The 22,366-nt window shown below is 44.2% G+C and overlaps 1 protein-coding gene and 1 pseudogene; both read left to right on the forward strand.

Annotated features, from left to right (window-relative positions):
• The window catches only part of Erich1 (glutamate-rich 1), a gene marked incomplete at its 5' end in the record, with an annotated part of 52,793,804 nt that overhangs the window by 34,129,050 nt on the left and 18,642,388 nt on the right, over nt 1-22,366 (forward strand).
• LOC148000587 (large ribosomal subunit protein eL21 pseudogene) lies at nt 8,047-8,382 on the forward strand (annotated as a pseudogene).

The raw sequence follows: 22,366 nt of genomic DNA on the forward strand, positions 1-22,366 counted from the left end.
TCTTCCTCTTCCTCCTCTTCTTCCTCCTCCTCCTCTTCCCCCCTCCTCCTCCTCTTCCTCCTCCTCTTCCTCCTCCTCTTCCTCCTCTTCCTCCTCTTCCTCCTCCTCCTCTTCCTCCTCCTCTTCTTCCTCCTCCTCCCCCTCCTCCTCTTCCTCCTCCTCCTCTTCCTCCTCCTCCTCTTCCTCCTCCTCTTCTTCCTCCTCCTCCTCTTCCTCCTCCTCCTCTTCCTCCTCCTCCTCTTCCTCCTCTTCTCCTTTTCTTCCTTCCTTCCTTTCTTTCTTCTTTCTTCCTCCTCCTCTTTTCCTCATCTTATTCTTTTACCTTAGCAGTGTCCTTGACTCTACTCTAGAGAAGGAGTTCAGTCAGCTGTTAACAAGTTTAGGTTCTATATCCGTGTCTCAATAATCTGCTGATTGAAATATTTAGGAAAAAAATATAGAAAGTTCCAAAAGTACAACTCTGAATCCATTGCTTGCCAAACACCATGGCGAATTAATGCAAATGAAGTAAGTGATGTCCAGGCAACTCTTGGAGCTGCTCACTGTCATTACTTCACAGCTCCTTTCCCAGCTCCTTCATCACTCCTAGGAATGTCATTCATCTCACAGCTCACCCTTATGCTATGTCTGCCTCTAACAGTTGCTTTTTATTGTCTGGCTTTACCAGAAGAGGGATGAACAAACATCTACAGGCCCCAGCTAGAGCACCAATGGCAGACAAGAGAAATGATTACTCTAAAGTCCAACTTAACAAGCCACTGAGTTTATTGGGGTTGCAAACAAGAGTATGGGTGAGGGGTTACTTACAAGAACATGGATAACTCCAAGGCAAGTACATCATCAAAAAAAAAAAAAAAAAAAAAACAAACCCCAATAAGGGTGAGGACTCAAGAAAACTACAACTCTGGAGCTCCTTGCAAGACTTGTAGGCAACTTGACAAGCCAGATTGTCCTGTCTCTAGTAACTCTTATCATTTATGTAGCTTTGGGGAGGCGCCTTATGAATCTTGTACATTTCAGGAATTTCCCAAGACTTATGAGTTGTTGACTTCATGAACCTTGTTAGTTTTGCTTATTTCCTGAGTATGTATGTATCTATCTATCTATCTATCTATCTATCTATCTATCTATCTATCTATGGATTTTTCAAGAGAGGATTTCTCTGTCTAACCCTAGAACTCATTCCACTGACCAGGCTGGTTTTGAACTCACAGAGATCCACCTGTGTCTACTTCCCTCTCCTGTGTCTGCCTCCCGAGTGCTGGGCTTACTACTTCCTAAGTCTTAAGATGGAACTTTTCAGTTGAGAGGAAATTGCTATGTAACACCTATGCACTGAACAGGCACAGAGTGTCACTGTTTTCTAAACAATATAGTGTAAACTCCATGTCCATAGCGTAACATTCATAGTGTGTTAGTAAGTATAGTAATTATAAGTAATTAGACATGATTAAAAATATGTGGAAGGATGTGTAACTTACATACATACATACATAAAAACATACATACATACATACATACATACATACATACATATGTAGAGATGAAAATCTTCTATCTTACATAAGAAACTTGAGCATCTGAGGATGTGAGTACCTGCGTTGTTTCTAGAACCAAGTTCTGTGGATGAAAAGTGAGACCTGTGTACATTCCTAGGTCCTTTCACTGGGTTGGGGCCAGGTAGACATTCACCATCGATGAGAGTCCAGACTATACTTACTGAAGTTAACTAGCAGCCTCCACACCTCTAGGTTGAGTTTCTAAATTATGAAGGCAACCAGGCTGACTTTTACACAGATGGCTCCAGTGTTTCCTCTAACTGAATTCCAATGCAAATAGGTTTTGCCAAAGTGGGAGCTGAGAGTGTGACAGGGATTTCAATTGGCATCCTGAGGCTTTGACAGCCCCAGACATCTGTATTCAGTACTCGTGACGTTTCAAAAAAAAAAAAAAAAAACTGAATCCGGGTTGGAAGTCAGAGCATCTTAAATAAAACTCTGAAGCTGGAGTGTTCCTTGAAATTCGAAACAGTGAGTTTCTGTTTTTCAAGGTAACTGTGGCAAGTCACAGTCTCCAGGCCTGTGGTGTTTACTGCCGTATCTCTGGGCAGAGGCATACGGACACCATCAAATCATACAGGGATTGTTTATGACTTCTCTCGTCATCTGTGTCTTCTCCCCTTTAGGGCTTCCTGTTTACAAAGCCAGGAAGAAGTATATTCTCTAGACAGTGGAAGGATGTTGCCATAGTCTTTGTCAACCTGACACAAAATTTGACACACTTGGGAAGAGTAAATATCAACTGAGGAATTTCCTCTATCAGGTTGGCCTGTGGGTAAGTCTGTGGGGACATTTTCTTGGTTTCTCCTCAGTAAGGGAGAGGCCACCCCCACTGTGAATAGTGTCATCTCTGGGCAAGTGGGCCTGGGTTCTATTAGAAAGGGAGCAGAACAAGTTAAGGGGAGCAAGCCAGTGACCAGCATTTCCCTGTGATCTCTATTTCAGTTTCTGCCTCCAGGCTTCTGTCCTGCCCTGACTTCCCTCGGTGATGGACTGTACCCTATAAGTCAGATAAACCCTTTCTTCCTTTTGGTTATGTTATTTAGACAGACACAGTTGTATAGTACATATGTGTGTGCATGCATGTGCATGTGCTCATGTGTCTGCATGTTTGTTTCTGTGTGCATGTGCTCATATATACGTGTGTGTGTGTGTGTGTGTGTGTGTGTGTGTGTGTGTGATAATTTGATTTCCACAGAGGTATAAGAATTAGCTGAATGCAGAGGTTGCAAAAGGGAAATATTAAGGTCTTATGTTTGTTGCTAAGAGATGGAACTGGAAATGAAGGGGACAAAGAATAGAAGCAGAGAGCAAGTCTCATCCATATTCCAAGTTCATTTATAATTCACCTCTACTGCTCACCCACTAGAGTTATGAACCGTGATATCTAGTTAGCGTTAGCCCAAAGCCATGCATTTATTTCAGCTTACTTAAAACAGTGAAGTTAATCATTTACAATGCTGTTTTCCCAACTAATAAAAGGAAAAGAGAGCGCAGAAACAGCATGGGGTCTAATGACAAGCACAGATGACTCTAATGACAAGCACAGATGACTCTCGGGCCCAGCAATTGAAGGAAGTGGTGCCTGCCACTGCTAACAATACAAGGAAACCAGCTTATGCATGCTTGCGCTCTCTATGGCCAAAGAAGTCAGCACTGCACCATGTGCAGGGAAATCTGAGGTAGGAGAATGATGAAAGAATTCTTCCTTGCTTAAAAGCTATGGTCTCTACCGAATCTCCGTGAGCCACTTTCCCATTGCTATGGCGAATAACACAAGCTAAGTAACATATAAAAATCACCTATCTACCTCAGAGTTTTGGTGGCTGAAAACCTAAAAGCATGGTCCAGTTTGGGTATGTATCTCATAGTTGGTGGCAGCAAGGCAGAAGTGAGAGCATGGGTGCTCATAAGGGAGAGAGAAAGCGCAGCATGATCCTGTGGTCAGGCCTGGGCTTCTATTACGATTAGAGAATTCTAGTGAGAATTCAGTTGCCTCTCCAAACAGACACCATAAACCCCTGTGAAAGTAGCAACACTCAAAGCCAAAAGTACTTCCAGGAGCTCATCCCTCTGGAGGTCCTACCTCCTGCTAGTATTGTCAAGCAGGGGGCTAAGAACATGACAGTTTGGGGAACACACTTAAACCATGTCCAAACCATGGCAACACCCCATAGTCTCGACATTTATTTTAATGCTACAAAGTTTTCTTAACTTTAAAAACCTTTACTCATTTATGATTTCCTATAGGAATATGTTGTGTGTTGAACCTATTACTCATACCTACTCCTTCTTATTGTCCCTTTCAACATCCTTCCTCTCTGCCCTCTTTATCCCCTAGATAATTTTATTTCTATTTCATCTCTCTCTCTCTCTCTCTCTCTCTCTCTCTCTCTCTCTCTCTCTCTCACACACACACACACACACACACACACACACACACACACACACACACACACTTTTACAGGCTATCCAAAATCTAGGTACCACAGATAAGAGATAAACACATCTCCTTTTGAGCTTAGGATATGTAGGAGCCATGCATAGTGGTTCATGCTTAATCACAGCACTAGGGATGTGGATGCAGAAACCATGAGTTCAAGACCAGCCTGGACTATATAGCAAGACCCTTCCTCAAGGCAGGGGAAAAAAACTGTAGAAAAGTAACAGTGACCCAAACTCAACTGTAGTTTCATTTTATTTTTGTAAGGAAAATTGCACACAAAGATACTACTTAGGAAAAACTTGAGTTCGCTCACATTCCTGAGGTGGAATCTAGATAGCTTTTATAAACTCTAGTCTACTCTGGTTGCTGTTTTTGGCCTACTTTCCTTGCAAGCAAGAAAAGACTTTTGGAAGTCCCTCAGCCCATGCTGTTTTCTCTGCTTACCAATGTCTAATTCAGGAGACCAGTTTTAGCCACTCTGGACAGGTTCTTGAAGGAGGAGCCAGGTCTCCCATGTTCTGTAATGACCAGGTTTTATTGAGGCCCAAACTGGCCCCTGTTAAATTACTGTGTGCCTAGCCAGGATCCAGTTTCTCACTGACAGGGATCACAGTGTGAGTTGCTTATGAAGTCATAGGTTTGTTTGCCTCTTGGTTTGGAGTGGGCTTAGGACTGAAAGAAAGACCTTTTAGAAACGAGTGATTGACCGAAAGTTGACTCGCATCTTATTATAAATATGTTCAGTGGCTTTTTCTTTCCTACTGAACCTCTCATCTGATAAATGCAATCTAAAACAAATCAGGTAAAACTAACAAGCAAGCAAACAAACAAAATGGCTGGGCCCGATTCATTAGAACCAATCCCACCTCTTCTGTGTTTGAAGTTTCCCTTCTCAGTTTTCCTTGCTTTGAGCCTAGTCTTCAGGGATGACTGAATTCATATCACCCTAAGAAAGCCTTTGCGTTGCTCTATAAGTTCCATAGTGTTGGTAATCTTTGAACCTGTGTAATGACAAAGACTGTCCTTCATCAACATCTAGTCATGTTCTTTGAGCCTTATTCTTGTCTGAGCTTCAACTATGGCCTCTAAAGACTTGTGTGTACTCTAGCCTAGTTTCTAACAGTTTAAAACCTTGTCTCAGAGATCCTGGACCCATTGCCTTAAAAATCTCAAGGCTACTAAACAAGCTTTCTGCTCATTCAATAGAAAAATGAAAAAACCAGGCCCATTCCCTAGTCTTTATAGGAGGCTGGGAACCTGTCTTCATTCAGCTCCAGCCAGCAAGCACACATAGGTTTGATGTGGCTAACCCTGCCATAGTTGTTGCATGAACCATAGGCTACAGCTTGGGTCTAGATTGTCCTCCAAGGTTCCTGACTTAAGGGCTTTTCCCCATGTTGATACCATTGGAAAGTGGACAACTTTAAGAGGTGAGACCTAGCAGGAGCTCTTAGGTCATCAGGGGTGACCTCCCTATAAGAGTCTGTGAGATAACTGTCCTGTTCCTCCTCCTCTTTTCTCCTTCCAGGCCCCAAGAAGATGGGTGGTGTTCTCACTCATTTTCCCCATAATACTCTGCCTTTGTATAGGTCTAAACGATAGGCCCAGTTCATCACAGACCAAAACTCTTGGCCATCTCTGTGCAACTCAGGTGAATTCAGCTCAACCTGGACTGTTTTCCTGCAGAAGTAGTTTATCACTGACTAAAATCTTCTTAGTACTTCAGTTGTGTCCAGCCTTAATTCTCTAGACAACATGACCTGGCTACTGTCCAAACCCATTGAGAATAGTGACTACATCTTATTCATTTCATTGTTTGCATGGTTATTTGTACATAGCAGTACATATGACTTCTCAACAACCAACTCCAGAGGGAATGGGACAGTGGCAAGACAGGGAGATAAAATTTATATAAACGACAACCTTTGTCTTTCCTGAAGCTGAAGTCATGGGACTGAGATATTCATTTGCACAAACTCAGGCTCACAGAGTCTTAGTTACTATTCTACTGCTATGAGAAGATACCATGACCCAAACAACTCTTATGAAAGAAAGAATTTGGTCAGTTTTACAGGGTTAGCCTGTGATCCCTGTGGCAAGGAACAAACAGGCATGGTGCTGGAGCAGTAAAGAAGAGCTTCACATCCTGATCTTCAGGGAAAGAAGGAGGGAGAAAAGGAGGGAAGGAGAGAGGGAGGAGAGAGAGAGAGAGAGAGAGAGAGAGAGAGAGAGAGAGAGAGAGACTAGGCCTGACACAGGGTTTTGAAACCTCAAAACCCAGCCCCAGTGACACACCTCCTCTAACAAGACCACATTTCCAATCCTTCCCAAATAGTTCCACTAACTGATAACCAAGCGTTCCAATATGGCAGCCATTTATGGAGGCCATTCTCATTCGAGTCATCAATTGTTGTATCAACTTTTTCTAGACATGTTCCTTTTAATAAATACTTAGATGAAATTAAATCTCTTTTATTTTATGTAAATGGATATTTTGTCTGGCATATGTCTGTCTACCACGTGTATGCCTGGTGCTGATCAGGCTAGAGGAGGGCCTCATTGGATTCCCTGGAACTGGAGTTACAGGTGGCTGTGAGCTTCAGTATGGAGCCATCTCTCCAGTCCCTTCCAGATTGGTCTTTGTAATCCATACCTGAGGTATTGGTAGTTCCTCTCCATGACAGTTGACAAGGGTCCTACAACTCTGTATCCTTGGTTCCTTGATTGTGCATATCCCACAAATGTACATCATACATAAGCAAATACTATACATGTACACACAAACACATGTTACACACATGCCCACACACCACACACCCACATTTAAATCTCTTCTCTGATTTAATTTTTTCTTCTTCTTCCTCTTCCTCTTCCTCTTCCTCTTCCTCTTCTTCCTCTTCTTCTTCTTCTTCTCCCCCTCCCCCTCCCCCTCCTCCTCCCTCTCCTCCTCCTCTTTCTCTTCTTCTTTACTTGCTCTTCTCTTGAATCATACAATTTTGTAAAACATTAAACAGTGCTTAGGTTCAAACCCACAAGGGTGGTATTTCCCAGGACCTACACATTTACAGAATTATTTATTATTTTTATTCATTCATGTATGTACAGGCGTATATATGTACACACATATGCAGAAGCCAGTGGTCAAACTTCCGTGTTTGCTCCTCTTTAGTCATCATCGGCCATGTTTTGTTATTAAGACAAAACTCTCATTGACCTGGTGCCTCTAGTTTAAGTAGACATGCTGGTCAGCAAGTCACAAGGAGGTTCCTGACTCTGCCTACCTAGCTCTGAGATTACAAGCACATACCACCAAGCCACACTTTTTAATGTGGGTTCTGGGAATTGAACTTAGGTCCCATCTTCCCAGCCCCGAGAAGGAACTATTAAGGTGAGAACACTATGGTATTTTAATGAATGTCTAGAACTCCCATGATGTAGAGCGCACTGCCTTTTAAATTCCTACAAATTCATGAGCACCTGCCGTGCCAAGAAAAGAGAGACATTTTAGGAAGGGGTGCTCCATGGCACCATGCTCTAACAGCAACCTGGGCTGTCTGGGCCAACTCGGACAAGGGAGGCCTTTGAGAGCCCAGATGGGCGGACAATCGATGGCATCTTTACAGGGATGTAGCTGGAGTGAGTTTCAGTGAGCCCAGGACTTTTGTCCTCTGGCATCATTTCCCTTCTCGATGGGCTGTGGTTCAAGGCCTTTTTATTACACACACCTAGGCAACTTCTGCTTGTTCTCATTGTCTTCTTTTTTCTTTTATTAAATAAACTTGTCTTAAAGTAGAATTGTTGTAAACTTCCTCCACAACCCCACCATGATAATTTTAAAAACAGCTACCATGACTTCAAAATGCTCCTTATGGCTGCCCCAGGGCAGCCATCTTCCAGTAACTCGCCAAAATGACAAACACAAAAGGAAGGAAGAGAGGTACTCGGTATATGTTCTCTAGCCCTTTTAGGAGACATGGAGTCATTCCTTTTGCCACATACATGTGAATCTACAAGAAGGGTGATATTGTAGACATCAAGAGAATGGACACTGTTCAAAAAAGAATGCCCCATTATTGTTACCACAGCAAAACTGGAAGAGTCTACAATGTCACCCAGCATGCCCTGGGCATCATTGTAAACAAGCAAGTTAAAGGCAAGATTCTGGCCAAGAGGATCAATGTGCGGATTGAGCAGATCAAGCACTCAAAGAGCAGAGACAGCTTCCTGAAGCGGGTGAAGGAGAGTGATCAGAAGAAAAAGGAAGCCAAAGAGAAGGGCACCTGGGTTCAGCTGAAGCTCCAGTCTGAGCCACCCAGAGAAGCCCACTTTGTGAGGACTAACGGAAAGGAGCCTGAGCTGATGGAGCCCATTCCATAGGAATTCATGGCCTAATGGACAAAAAGGAAATAAAGGACTGGGACTGCAAAGTGTTTTCCTTAAAAAAAAAAAAAATGCTCCTTATGGGCTGAATTTGTCCCTCTTCCCAACTCATATGTTGACATCCTAATTCCCAGTACTCAAGAATGCAATTAGTTGGAGAAGTCAAGGTCCCTTTGAAGAGGTAACTGATGCAAAATGAGCTCATATTCATGGGTCCTAATCCAAATATGACCTTATAAAGAGAGGTGGCCAGGACACAAATGCACACAGAAGGAAGACCTCATGAGAACACAGGGACAAGACGGACATCTGCAAGCCAAGGAGACAGACAGGCTCTTGAAGAAACAACCTTAAAAACAATAATATCATCTTGCTCAGACTTCAGGGCCTCAGAACTGAAAAACCTGTTCCTGTGGTTTAATCTGTCCAGCCTGTGGTATTTTGTTATGGCAGTTCTTGCAGCCTGATACATGTCTCTGAGAAAAAAAAATTATTTTATAGACACAAACTACTCCATGAACGGATATATTCAAAGCCAGGAGGATGAACTGGAGACTGCAAAAATGAGGCCTTTTTAGAGTCCTAGATGATGCTTTTGCTTTTTTGTTATATGTTTGTAAAACTGTTGTATAAAAAAGGTACCCTGGACTGGGTACATGACTCATCGGTAAAGTGTTGGTTGCATAAGTCTGAGGAACTGAATTCATATCCCCAGCACCCACATAAAAAGTTGGGTGTAGCAGCACGTGTCTATCATCCTAGTACTGAGGCAGAGCCAGGGGCTTGCTGAACAACCAGGCCAGCCAAGCTGGTAAGTCCTAGATCCGGTGAAAGACCACATCTCAAAAAAGTAGGGTGGGAAGCCACGGACATCTGACAATGACCCCTATACACAAGAATACACATGCACACACATGGGTACATTCATGTGCACACATCTGGATATATAACACACAAAATACATGAAGGAGGAGGAGGGGAGGAGAGAAGAAGGAGGACCAACTATATGGTGAAGAAGTCACAAATCTACAATCCTAGCCCTTGGGAGGATGAGACAACCGGGTTGAAAGTTAATAACCATCCTGGGCTATATAGCAAGACCCTGTTCCATAAAAAAGAAAAACAATAAAGAAAAACAGTGTAATGATGCAACTGTCTATTACTGTGGAGCAGAAGTGTTTAATCCTGCCCTACTAAGGACAATTATGCTGGGAGATGTGCCGCCATGATTGCTGAGGTTTAGTATCCATCTCCAGAATCACTGGATAGCTGCCTGTGTTAGGCATCCGGCCCTCAGCCCAGGGACTTCTAATGAGTGCCTAGGGTTGGGAAAAAAATAGTTGGAAACCAGTTAATTAGAGAAAACTCTGACAATTAAATGTTTGCAAAGGGAGTCATTCTGTTTTATATTTCCAAAGATCCAACAGCACACGCCGCTGCCCATTGCTCTAGCACTGTGAATACACTTCTCACTCCAAGTATAGCTTCCTACCTCCTGCCCCTCGGTCACTGGGGAGCTGGTTGATAATGCCCTGTGGAGCGAGAACAGAAGCCACTTAGTGATGTCTTCGCTACTGATCAAGGCAAGTTACAAGTTTCAGGGCAATGCCCATGCGAAGAAGAAAGTCCATTTGGAGAGGGGCGCTTTGCAGCCCACATCCCCCTAATTAGCAACCCTGCCCTGTTGGCTTCCTTTGGTGGAGCTGGGGTGACAGCCAGTTCCCTGGAACTTGGCAGCCAGTGAAAGCCTATGGGTGCCAATTAGCTTGAGTTGCCTTCAACCCCGAGCTACTTAATGGTGGCTTTTTAATGTTTGTTGGTTTTTCATTAAAGATTGATCTGACTCTGTGGATTTCTAATGTCCTTTTATTTGGTAAATCAATCTTAGCCTGGCAGTGTCACATACACAGGAAGACCTTGGCTGGAAGTGACTTTTGAAACTCAGCTCTCAGTTGCAGAAGAGGGACGAAGGGAAGGATGAAGGTGAAATGGGAGGCGGGGCTCTCCTCCACAGTGTGGAACACCCAAAAGACCCCGAGTTCCAGCTGCAAGAGAGGGTGGCACTAGGTGATCTTACATAGCTGCAGCAAGGACAGCCATTGGAATTCTACCCTTTTCTATGTGGCGTTGCAGTGACTATTGTTAAGAAAGGAAAATGAGCAACAGATCAAGAGATTTGGCAACTGTACACTTAAGTTTCACTTCAACCTTGGTCTCTAGCAACCAGGATGGTAGAGACGTTAGTCAAAAGCGCTTACCTGGTCTCTTGAATATTCTGATTGGCTCAGCCAGGCAATCCGCCTAAACAATTGGATGAGGTCCCTCTGGGATATCTCCAGAGGATTCTCACCCCTGGCCGGGCTCCCACCTCTAATTTATCTTGTACGTAACAAGATATCCTGACAACAACTTTTGGCAGGAGCTAGTGAGGGAAGGACTTGTTAACAAGCCTGTCTGGTAACCTGCTCCCGGTGCAGCTGTTCTGTGCTCTATTAGAGCCAAGGGTGTTCAGCTGTGGAACCCTTGGCTACCTGGGGCTCATGATCCAAGGAGGAGAGACCCCTGTGAACGTGGCCAAGAGAAGAAAAATAGTATGATCCATAATCTCATCTACCAAAGTACGGCTCATGTTGAATATACATATATATGTATACACACACACACACACACACACACACACACACACACACACACACACACACATATTTGGGCAACATTCAAAGCTGGAAGTTTAGGCACTCCACCCCAATAGGAGCAGCAAGTTTTTATATGTTCAATATGGGGGCAAACAGGAGGAATCTGATTGGCCACTCTGGGTTCTTGCCATAGGTGAATGGACTTGACATAGCATTTACCTTATTTGGATATGACCCAGTGTTATGTTCTCTCTTTTTTTAAAGATTTATTTATTTTATGTATATGAGTACACTGTAAATGCCTTCAGACACACCAGAAGAGGGCATCAGATCCCATTACAGATGATTGTGAGCCACCATGTGGTTGCTGGGAATTGAACTCAGGACCTCTGGAAGAGCAGGCAGTGCTCTTAACCACTGAGCCATCTCTGCAGCCCCCAATGTTATGTTCTTAATTATAGAGCTAACCAGTGGGTTTACTCTGTGTGAGGCTATTTTACTCTAACTGAGGCTATTTAAAGCCAGTTATGAGGAATATTTTCAAGTAAGTTAGAGGTCGAATACACAGGAAGTCTTGTTGAGAAGCATTTACTCAGCTCACTGGGTGATCCTTGTTTTTTTTTTTTTCCTCACGATTTTGTCATTCTAACTGGAGTGAAGTTATTTCCCACACAGTGGGTAGACATGTGCAACCACTTAAGACTCTGAAAGAGATAGAGTTTGACAGGGAGACTATGATGCTGACAGGAAGGTGATGGCAAGAGACATGAAATGCCCTCAACTCTGGAGCCCCACCAGCAAGGTCCCTGAAGCAAACCAACCACGGTCAGGTAAACCAAGCCAGTGGTTCTCGGTCTCCTTAATGTTGTGATTCTTTACCCCTTTTCCCCATGTCGTGCTGACCCTCAACCATAAACTTATTTTCATTGCGAATTCATAACTGCAATTTCCATTGTAATGAAAATGTGTGATACTCTGGGTATCTGTCATATGACTCCCGTGGAACGTTAACCTATGAAGGAGTCACGACCCACACGTTGAGAACACCTGCTTTAAGTGGGCTTTTCATGCGGCTCCTCTCTGGAATTTTAAAGGGATGCCTCTCTTTCCACACAAGAACCCATCATGCTGTCTTTGTTGCTAACCTACCCCAAGGCCTGATCACACCTGCCCAGAGATGACTCTCTCTCTCTCTCTCTCTCTCTCTCTCTCTCACTAAAGCTCATCCTAAAGTGTTAGCTTTCTTCTCTAAGAACTTGCTCTCCCACAAGAACTATATCACTTGTTGCCTAGACTCAGAAATCTCAGACCTGGATGAGGAAAGGGATCTGGGGATGAAAAACAAAGTCCCAAGGCTGTGGGGGTGGGGGTTGGAGATGGGGTGTCCTGTGGAAATACCCAAACTCCCTACCCTCCTCTCTAAACATGAGCTTGTGCGGGCCATTTAAGATTCAGACTGTAGATCCCGCATACTGTTGAAAAGTGAAGGCCGTGCTCTCTCTCACCTTCATGGGTTCAGAAGCTGAGGTGAAAGCTGAACAAGAGAGAGGTTGCTAACAGTTAGAGAGGATGCGGTTCGGTGTGCCAGCCTGACCCCGGCACCTCCTTCCTCATCTGTGAGACTTACTTTCTTAATCATCAGCTTCGCGAATCCAATCTCTTTGCACCGCTTCATCGTGCTGGGCATTCTCAACTGTGTGCAAGAACATTTGGTGGTAAATATCTGAGTGGGAGAAAGGTTTGGTCTTTTACAAGTTAATAAAGTGCCTTGTTAATTGGCTTTTAATTATCTCGTTTTAATTATCTCTCATGACCAATGCCGAAATGTTGCAGAATTCCAAAGGTTGCTCATATGTCTCAAGTCAGATGCTAGAACCCAGCCCTTCTACCTAAGTTGGATTCCAAGGCATCCTATGACTGTACAGAACTTGAGCCACAGTCACCCTGCTCTGTTCTTAGAAAGTGGTCAGGATGAGGCCCCAGCTCTTAGCTAATGTGGGCCCTGGGCCTGATGTACCAGAGCCCACCAGGTTGTATATGGAACCAACTCTGTAGCCTCAAAGGCTCCTGAGATGTTCCTCCACTTGGATGGTCATGAATAAAAGGGAGGATGCTGGGAAAATCGAGGAATTTTCAACGATCACTAAAGACTGCAGACACTACCTGTGCATTATAGTGGCTCACGTATTCGAGTACCTAAAATGCAGCCGTCACCCACAGGAGACATAGGGTATACAGTCTGTGGCATGGTCTCAGGGGAGCTGCATTCCATTCTGGTCACAAACTAAGTTTGGCTTTAGGTCACCTCCTTCTATGTTGTAAGTTCGGCCTAAAGGTTTTTTTCTGTGTCTAGTGAACCTCTTGGTATGAAAAGATTCCTGTAACTGGACTTGTAGCTGAATCCCAGTCAGTCACAAGTCAACTACTGGAGTCCAGTTCCAGTAGGAAGGAGCTAAGGCCAGTCAGCCTGGTCAGTGGCTCACTTTGTTTGCTGTCCTCCTTTGATATGCTGGGCAGGGCCCTTCTGGACCTCTCTTTGTCAGTGAGTACTATTGTCTAATTCTGGAACGGCAAATAAAACTAATTAAGATCTGTGAAATTAGATTTGCGGTAATTTTATCTTCTAATTATGCAGTCTCTTTAGCACTTAATTCTGTTCAGTCGAATAAGAGGGACCCAGCGTCATTCATGTGAGAGAAATTAAACCTGAAGAAACTAGGGACTTAGCCTCAAGGCTGAGCGCGGTTCGATTGTTGATAGAGCTGTGGTTAACACAAGGGCTAATGAGAGAGAGAGAGAGAGAGAGAGAGAGAGAGAGAGAGAGACAGAGACAGAGACAGAGAGAGACAGAGAGAGACAGAGACAGAGACAGACAGAGACAGACAGAGACAGACAGAGACAGACAGAGAGACAGAGACAGACAGAGAGACGGAGACAGAGAGACAGAGAAAGAGACAGAGAGAGTGTGACAGAGTCAGAGACAGAATCATAGACAAAGAGACAGAAGAAGAATGCCTATGAGCAAAATGTTCTAGTGATCTAACCGAAGCCTCATCAGTCAAAACATCGATACCTTGAGAATTAGCAGCCATGCTGACTTTCAAAGAGGAGAAGACTACCTTCTACTTCCCTCAAGCTAATAGAGATTAGTCATGTGGATCCTCTTCCCCATGTCTACCAAGAACAGCATCCACTCTGAGCTCCTACACAGGGGAAGCCCTGAATGAAGGAAGAAATGACTTGTCTTATGGTTTCTACTGCTGTGATGAACCATCATAACCAAAAGCAAGTTGGGGAGGAAAAGGTTTATTTGGCTTACACTTCCACATCACTCTTCATCATCAAAGGAAGTCAGGATAGGAACTCAAACAGGGCAGGAACCTGGAGGCAGGAGCTGATGCAGAGGCCATGAAGGGGTGCTGCTTACTGGCTTGCTCTCGATGGCTTGCTCAGCTTGCTTCTTATAGAACCCAGGACCACCAGCCCAGGGGTGATGCTACCACCCTCAATGGTCTGCACCTTCCCCCATCAATAACTAATTAAGAAAATGCTCTACAACTAGATATTACAGAGGCGTTTTCTAGACTGAGGCTCTCTCCCCTCAGATGACTTTGACTTGTGTCAATTTGACATAAAATACCCAGCACACAATTGATTGTTTTAGGAAACTGTCTTAGCTATGGTTACTATGGCTGTGGTAGAACACCATGACTGAAGACACTGGGGGTGGAAAGGGCTTATTCAGCTTACATGGCCACAGCACTGTTCATTATGGAAAGAAGCCAGGGTAGCAATTCAAACACAGCAGGAACCTTGGAGGCAGGAGCTGATGCAGAAGCCATGGAGGGCCGCATGGAGGGCTTGCTTCCCCTGACTTGCTCAGCCTACTTTCTTACAGAACCCAGGACCACCAGCCTAGGGGCTGGTCCCACCCACAGTGGGCTGGGCCCTCCCCCAATGACCACTAACTAAGAAAATGCCTTACCAGATCATATGGAGGTGTTTTCTCAATTGTTGTTCCTTCCTTTCAGGTAACTCCAATTTGTGTCAAATTGATAGGAAACTAGCCAGGATGGAAACCCTCTGACTCACTGACAGAGCTGGGACTTAGTGTAACTTTGAGGAACACAGAAGATATGGGCAGTTCATCCACACTGATGAACTTTTGGTGCTGATGCTGATGACATCGCTGCTCTTATTTATTGAGGGACTACTGGGTTCAGATGCCTCGCTAAATCTAATAAGAATGTTAGCTCACGAACGTCCACGCCTATCCTGTGAATGGGGTATTACAGGCTTTGCCTTCTACAGGAAGAAGCAGAGTTCACAGAACTCATGGCTTCTGTAAGGTCATTCAGCTGATCAACAGTGGTGCCCAGCCTGAGATGCTCACTCTGATATTTCTACCACACACACAGGCTGCCAAATCCTAAATCTCCCCGTGCTATAGAGAGAACCTATGAATGAGACTCAGACAGGAATGGGTTAAGAACTCATTTCAAAACTTACAGCTATATATGGTCTTGGACAATCGTGTGTGTGTGTGTGTGTGTGTGTGTGTGTGTGTGTGTGTGTGTGTAATCTCTGTTTGCCTGTAACTCTCTGTATAGGCCAGGCTGGCCTTGAACTGAGAGATCTGCCTGCCTCTGCCTCCTGAGTACTGGGATTATAGGCATGCACCACCATGCCCAGCATATGCAATATAGTAAATTCACTCCCACTCCTAATGAAATACCGATAAGCAAAAGAAAAAAAAGAAACCATAACTAGCTGTGCACTTGCCCACTTCCCAAGGAGGATGACACATGGAGTCCCTGACATCAGGCAACTTCCAACAAGGCTGCAGAGCAGGCCTGCCTTTGTGGGGCTTGCCATTCGGTGGCATTTAAAGTCACCCTGCATTAGAAAGTGTTAAACACTATTCAAAGACTTAGGCAGAGATAGACATGCACGAGGAAAAGTCTTCTCTGTGGAGGTGACATTTTAGTGAGGCCCCGGTGACAGGGCTTCTCCCTGTGGAGGAGGAGCAGCTACAATTCAGCTCTCATGAAGAGCACAAGACAGAGCAAGGCTTAAAGGAGTGGGCCAGAATGAGGTCAGGGGTTAGACTGGGAACTCCATCACACGGGCCTTGCATTCGCAGTGTGTCAAGTGAGTTACAGGGTCAGATCATTAGCTGCCTCCCCTAGAAAGCTCTTGACAGCTCTGGGAAGTGCAGGGCAAGAGAGAAGGAGTCTAGCTACGAAGTTCTGCAAGTGGACAAGAAACGCTAACCACTAGGATTCCAAGTTTTGGTGGGGGTTGGCAGGGATAGGTGATGTTTTAGGAATGGGGTTCAGGAAAACACGGAGAAGCTATAATAACATGCTGTTTTACTTCCTCCAGTCCTGACGACGTGCCTTCCAAATGAAGCTGGTGTCTTTCCACTTAGGGACATATTGCATGGGAGAATGTGTTTCTGTAAGGGTCACTCTCAGCCTGAGCGATGTGCGTATTTAGAGGCACACGGGCTGAGCGCTGTCTGCTCCAGTGTGTTTACATTTCTTCTTAAGCACCTCTTCTCCTCTTACATTCCGATTAGCTCAATGTGGCTGCTTAGCAACTCCACGGTCAGAAGGGTCATTCACTGTGTTAGACTGTGTCTTCACTAGAGTACCTAGATTGCCTTTTGTCAAACGCCTGACCTCACGGGCTTCACGTGCACAATGGGAATGGTACCTCCTACCCTCGCCGCAGGGCTGACCTGAGGGTGCACACAGTGCAAGCGCAGGGTTCTTGCTCCCTCACCAAAGGACCTCTGAGCGGTTTATAATGTGCTGTTCGTTCAAGGACTATTGTTTAAGCACAGACATTATTTCCATACTGTTCCAGATGTGACAGTGGCAACAGTGAATTAGATGCGGCTCCTGCCTTTGTGGGGCTGATATGCTAATTGGGAAGGAATGGGATGTGATGAGCAAAGAAATAATATAGCTTTAGCTTTCTTAGGACAAAAATAAAATAGCACTGTGGGCTAGAGTAGGGTGGGTGCTCCCAGACAGTCTCCACAGCATGGAGACACTGGCTCCGAGATCCAGGATTCTAGTGAATGCGATACTCTTGGTCCCAATATGGTAGCTGCTATACCCATTGTTGTTTCTAAATAAAATGGCCAATGGGGAACCTTGAAAATGAGTATTTTAATTAACTAGATTTATTTATTTATTTATTACCAAAGAATGCTAATTCTCAAAGTCTTTCTGTTTCAGCTGCTTATTACTTCTAATACACCATAGCCATGCCCTGACAGAGTAATGGAGAAGGAAGAAAGTCTGGCAAGCCTGAAGCATCGTTTTAAGATCTAAGGTCATTATCTATATCCCAATACTGTGTTCCACATATTGATGTAGATGCAAACACGGTTTGGCCTGAGTTGGATTCTGGTGACAGTGTGATTAGAACAGATCATTGTGGTCTAGCAAGCACAAGAGGAGTCACTAAGCTCCTGATATTTTGGTCCTCTGTATTTGAGTGTTTTGTCTTTTCCTCTTGGTCTTTGTGTTAGGCTTTTATTATTATTGTTATTATTGTTATTGTTATCATTGTGTCAAACACTTGGTATAAAGCAGCTTAAATAGGGAAAGATTCCTGGTTACTTTGTGGTTTCAGAGGTTTTGGCTACCACTTAGCTATCACCAGTTGAGACTCAAGCTCTGATACATGAGTCTTTTGTGGATCACTTCATATAAAAATCACAACCAATGTCTTCACCCTGCTTGCAGATACAATACATACATTAATAGTTACCAAATCCATTGTCAAAGACATTTGCATTCAGGTTTTTAAAAGTGGTGCTTATGGACCAGAGAAGCAGATCAGAGATTAAGAGCGCTGGCTGCTCTTCCAGAGGACTTGGGTTCAATCCCAGCACCAACATGATGGCTCATAATCACCTGTAGCTCCAGTTCTGGGGGAGATGGTGCCCTCTTCAGCACTGAAGACACTGCACACACATGATGCACAGATATACATACAAAACACTCAAACACCACATAAAATAAAAACAAATCTTTTTTTAAACGTGTTTAATAACAGCTGTTTTCTACTACACTGTAACAAATTATTACACACTTGAAATGGCTTGAAACAACACAAATTAATGTCTTTGTGGACTCAGAGATCAGAAGTCTAAATGCGTCTTGTTTAACTAAAGTCAAAGTTTCGGTGAGCTCTGTGTTCTTGGGAAGATCTCCTTTCCTGACCCATCCAGTTCCTCAAGGAACATGTTTCCTAGTGCACACCCATTCTTCTGCCTTCCAGAAGACTGGCACCTGAAAATCCCCACCCCAACTCCTGCTTTCATGACTGTCCCTCCTCGCCGGACTCTAACCCTCTCATCTGCCTCCTTCTTATAACAAGCTGGCATAGTTTGACTCTTAAGTGTGTCCCAAATATCCAGAAAGGAAAATCTTGTTCCCAGGGTAGTGCTGTGATGGTTTGCATATGCTTGGCCAAGGGAGTAGCACAAGGGGTAGCCTTGTTGGAGGAAGTGTGTCACTGTCGGGTGGGCTTGGAGACCTTCCTCCTAGCTGCCTGAGGATGCTCAGTCTGTTCCTGACTTTTTTCAGGTGAAGATATAGAACTCAGCTCCTCCTGCACCATGCCTGCCTGGATGCTGCCATACCCCTGCCTTGATGATAATGGACTGAACCTCTGAACCTGTAAGCCAGTCCCAACTAAATGTTGTCCTTTATGAAGCTCGCATTGGTCACGGTATCTGTTCACAGCAATAAGACCCTACCTAAGACAGGTGCTATTGGAAGGTGGTAAAATGTTTACAGACAGAACTTCCATGAGTGTTAATGTCACTGAGGAGTGTGTGCCCTTGAAGAAGATCCTGAGATTCTGGTGTCCTTGTCCCTCTTTAAACTAATCATGAGGGAAGCTCTGTTGCTCTGCCATGTACTTCTCTTATGATATGTTGCTTTGGCTCGGACCAAAAGCACAAACTTGAGCCTCTGAACCTGTGGCCGTAACATAACCTCTATGATGAAGACCTCAGGGGTTTGTTACAGTGACGAATAGCTCCTGTTCCCTGGTAGTTACATTGATCCCAGTCCAGCAGCCAATTTCCAGTCTTGTAATTTGATTGCCTTTGCCAGGTCCCTATGTCCTTTTGTTCTGTGAGATAGCATAGTCACCCGTTCCAGGGGTAAGAGGTAGTCATTTCTCACTGCCATTCAGGACACAGTATTTCCGGTCTATCGCAACTACTGCCTTCTGATTTGTCATTAGAAACCTTTACTTGTGCACCCAGATTGTATTATCACATGAGACCCATTGTAACCAGCTATCAAAGCAGGTTCAAAAGTCCCCCAGGGAATGGAGACGCTGTTTCTCAGTAGCCAACCTGAAATGAGAAGCTGATCTTCTGTCCTGAATCCCTTAAGCCTTAAAGCTGTTGGATCCTTCCTTAGTTTATGTATAGATGAAGCTGAAGGCATCTGGTGGCTGAATTATGGGGTGGGAGTCACACCATACCACAGCAGCGGACCTGCTGAGCACTAAGTCAAGACGGAATTTCTGTGCAGTTCCTAGGAAATCTGGACTTTCTCTGAGTCCAGGCCAACAAAGGCCGCCTGTCAGCTCTGCACTCACAAGCAAAGGCCTCCCCTTCCCCCCACCAAAAGGTGTTGCTTGCAGTACTGGCACATTGTGTGTGTGTGTGTGTGTGTGTGTGTGTGTGTGTGTGTGTGTGTGTGTGTGTGTGTGTGTGAAATGACCTTATTTTAGATTTTAGAATGGAAAAAAACCACCACTGGGTCTACTTTTAGATAAGAATGATCCTATGACTTGTTATTCAGGCCAAAAGTCTTTCCTCTCTTTTCTTATATAATCAAATCGAATACAGCTGAATTCTGAGACTAGGAAAGAGACAGCTGACTGCTAACGTCTCTGGCCAGCTCTCAAGGTTGGGATGAACTTTCTGTTTAGCCTTTGTTTCGTATAGAAATCTCTCGAATTCCCTCCTTTAATTACATGGGTCTCCAAGATTCTACTGTATCTATCCTTTGGAAATATTTACTTCTTGCAAACCCCCCTCGTCCCGGTGTTCTCACTCAGAGATTAATTTTCTTAACTCATTGACTTCATCGTTTGTGTTTATAATGGTCGGAGGTGTGGAGCCTGGTCTTATTGGGTTTATGAATTCCAACAGGAGACTGAAGTGCTTTTCAGTCTCAGAAGCAAGGTCTATTGAAGCTGAGCTCTTTGATGTTCGACTGCACAATGAAAACCTTGTAAGGGAGCGCAGGACCTGGGAGGGTGGACATTTAAGCTCACATCATGGACAAGAATGAGAGCATTGTTTGGGCCCCAGCAGAGGACAGGTGGCTCGCAGTGAAGTCCAGAGTCGTGGGGTACAGACGAGAGAAGGGTTTCTGGGGGTTTTTGTTCTAGTCTACATTAGCCCTGCACACTGTGGGGCAGGCCAATAGACACACAGTCTCTCCCAGCCTGTTTCCACCTGTGGTGAGATGAGAGATGAGCTCACTATACTTTTTAGCTGTTTCTGGCAGGGTCGAAGGCAAACTCAGAGCTTGCCACCATGAGTAAGCACGGCCTTTTTGCACTGGTGAAAAGCAAAGCATCCGGAACCAACCGACGTCATCAAACTGCCATGATTGAGCCTTACTGCCTGTGCCTCAGACAGAGGATAATCTACAGAGAACTAGGTTTCGAATGCTTTTTAGAATCACCAGGATGGGGGCTGGGGATTTAGCTCAGTGGTAGAGCGCTGATCTAGGAAGCGCAAGGCCCTGGGTTCGGTCCCCAGCTCCGAAAAAAAGAACCAAAAAAAAAAAAAAAAAAAAAAAGAATCACCAGGATGTAAGAGAATTTGCTTTTGATCCGTGACCATTTCAGGACCTGTTAGCCGCTATAATCTACATAGAAATGAAGGCTCAGCATCCAGTTCTTCTAAAAGCTAAACACAGAAGCCCTGTAATTACAGAACTCACCTGTTATCCAAACCTGGAAGAAGACAAAACCGAAGCAGGATTCCCCGGTGACTCAGGAAGTTAAGGAAGAGCCAGGAAGAAAACCTACGTTTCCCTCTTTGCAGACCCTTCTTGCTATCATTCCACCTTAAACAATGCACACGTGTGCCCTCTTTCAGTGTCTGGCAACGTGCTGGTTGAGTGGGTGTCCACAGGGATCTGCCATCTTTGTGCAGAAGATAGAAAATCAATGACCAAGATCATTTAGGTGACTACAGTGCCACACAGAAAGCAAATCATAGTAACAGGATCAAAATTAATGGGAAACGGGAAAAGAGGTTTTCTTTCTTTCTTTCTTTCTTTCTTTCTTTCTTTCTTTCTTTCTTTCTTTCTTTCTTTTTTTTTCGTTGTTGTTGTTCTGGGGCTCAGACCCAGGACCCTGTGCATGCTAAGCATATGCTTGCTACTGTGCTATATTTCCAGCCCAAGGGGTGGGGGGTGGCATGAGATGGATGGAGAGCTGTTGTTTACTCTTAAGCCACTCAAGATTCTCCAGGAAACATTGTACAACACAACACATGTAGAAAATGCATTTTTCTAACCTATAGAACAATGGAAATTTTTGAAGTAACAACTGAATTGATGTCTGAATGAGGAGAAGAACCTAAACATAGATATTCAGGGAAGAGTCTTCCAAGCCGAAGAAAGAGCAAACATAGGAACCCAGAGACGGCAACAAGCAAAAGACAAGGCCTCCTGGAAACAGAATGTGGGACCAAGAGCCTGGCCTGTGATGAGATCAGAAACATTGGCAGAGTCCAAGAGAGGTAAGTTCTGTAAGTTATCATAAAGGGTTTGCTTTTATTTCATAGATAACAGGAAGCTATTCATTATAAAGGCTTAAAGAGGGGCTGGAGAGATGGCTCAGGGGTTAAAAGCACTGACTGCTCTTCCAGAGGTCCTGAGTTCAAATCTCAAGCAAGCACATGGTGGCTCACAACCATGTATAATGGAATCCGATGCCCTCTTCTGGTGTGTCTGAAGACAGCTAGAGTGTACTTATATAAATAAATAAATAAATCTTTAAAAAAAAACAAAAAAAGCTGGGCTGGAGAGATGGCTCAGTTGTTAAGAGCACCAACTGCTCTTCCAAAGGTCCTGAGTTCAAATCCCAGCAATCACATGGTGGCTTACAACCATCTGTAATAAGATCTGATGCCCTCTTCTGGTATGTCTGAAGTTAGCTACAATGTATATAATAAATAAATAAACCTTAAAAAAACAAAAACAAAACAAAAAAAAGCTTAAAGAGGGTAGTCATGGGATCCAGTACATTCCTAAAGCAATACTTTGTTAAGTGAGGAATGT

This window comes from Rattus norvegicus, chromosome 16, assembly GCF_021556685.1.
Source record: "Rattus norvegicus strain SHRSP/BbbUtx chromosome 16, alternate assembly SHRSP_T2T, whole genome shotgun sequence".
Lineage (NCBI taxonomy): Eukaryota > Metazoa > Chordata > Mammalia > Rodentia > Muridae > Rattus > Rattus norvegicus.